The 1,706-nt window shown below is 29.5% G+C and overlaps 1 protein-coding gene across 1 annotated transcript in view; it reads left to right on the top strand.

Annotated features, from left to right (window-relative positions):
* The first annotated feature begins 4 nt into the window (after positions 1–4).
* The window catches only part of LOC106873105 (G-protein coupled receptor 22), a 57,393-nt gene continuing 55,691 nt past the window's right edge, over positions 5–1,706 (top strand). The window contains exon 1 of the mRNA XM_052975562.1: positions 5–94. The gene's annotated coding sequence lies outside the window, so the exon portion shown is untranslated. The remainder of the gene's footprint in view (positions 95–1,706) is intronic.

Raw genomic sequence — 1,706 nt, 5'->3', positions numbered from 1 at the left:
TACAACTAGACCCACTGGCTGACATCTTAGTATTTCTTACCTATTGTTGTTGTTGTGGTGGTGGTGGTCACTCAGATAAAAACAATGAAAGAAGGTAATTAGTGTTTCTGTTCTAAAATATTCTTGAATTCTAAACATTTTTTTCAATACTTTACTATTTCTTTAGATTTAAAACGTCTCCCAACATATCTATTGTTCTACATGTGTGTGTGTATGTATGTGAATGTTTGTATATATATGTATGTTAAATTCAAACTACGATGAAAGTAAACAAAGTTTGCTTTCGAAACATTGAGATGTATTGAAAGATAAGGAAATAATTTTATTCTCAAATGCAGGATAATGCTAATAATATAGCATGAACAGGATAAACAACCCATATTTTGCAGAAAAATGTGTTGGTGGTCAACCATGTGACTCAAACTCACATCTCTGTGATTATGCGTCCAGTGCTTTACCTTTAAACTAAACTGACCCAACGACAAATTCTTCTGCAAATTTAGGATTTATAAATCTAGCTTTATAAGACGCCATTGTACATTAAATTCAAATTACAATGAAAGTAAATAAACAAAGTTTGCTTTAGAAATGTTGAGATGTATTGAAAGATAAGGAAATAATTTTATTCTCAATTGCAAGATAATGCTTATAATATAGCATGAACAGGTTAGCTTAAAGGTAAAGCACTGGACACGTAATCACAAGGATGTGAGTTTGAGTTTCATGGCTGGCTGCCAACAGAACTAATATATTTTAAATTAGTTGAGGGTTTATGGTATGGGAAATGTGAAACATTCTGCAAGTTAAGGGTAATATCCAAAAAGTAGGCTTTAGTTATATCATTGTCAAAAACAATGTCTAAGCCCGTGTTTCAAAAAAATTTAACCAACCTATTTTTAACCCATCTTTTTTTATATAGGTAGTTCTTCATTTCAGTTGTTCAAAAGAATATTTAACCATAACTCTACATTTATACATATCAATAAATGTAACAATACTGGGCTTAATAAATTAGTTTGGTCTCTAAAGGAACATAAACAATTTGATTTGGAATGGGATATTCTGTCTAGATCCTTTCCTTATGTTAAAGGTAAATCCTTTTGTTCACTCTCTAACGATGAACTGTACTTCATCCTGTTCTCAGAGAATCCTCTTGTAAATACATTTAAAGAACGTGTTTATCATTGCAAATATTGGCAAAAATATACTTTTAGTTCCTATAAGTGATTTCTGTCAGTCTATTAAATTGAATCTTTAAGTGTCTTCTTGCATTTCACCTCCAATAATTACATCTATTTCAAAGCCTATAATCTTTATTCCTATTCACCTATCACACTATATTTCTCCACTTTTATTTTTATGCTAATTTCTTTCTTCCTCCTCTTTCTCTTTCTATAAATTGCCTTTGACATTATATCTTAATGGTTTTTCAAAAAAAAAAATTAAAAAAAAAACTTACCTTCATCATATACACAGTTATCACATTCTGTTAAAATGTCTTATTGATGCGTTTTTTTAAAAAAAATTTTTTCCCTGATGAGAAGATTGCATTGTTTTACATCATTTTATTCCTTCTGGAATAATACCAATGTTTTCTTTGAAACATATGACAGAAGTATAAAGATTTGAATAACACCTGCATTTAGCTCCATTTATTTATTTATCTATCTATCTACCTATCTATATATGTATGTGTGTGTGTGTGT

This window comes from Octopus bimaculoides, chromosome 21, assembly GCF_001194135.2.
Source record: "Octopus bimaculoides isolate UCB-OBI-ISO-001 chromosome 21, ASM119413v2, whole genome shotgun sequence".
In the NCBI taxonomy this organism is placed as follows: domain Eukaryota; kingdom Metazoa; phylum Mollusca; class Cephalopoda; order Octopoda; family Octopodidae; genus Octopus; species Octopus bimaculoides.
This window is presented reverse-complemented; position numbering and strand designations above follow the sequence as displayed.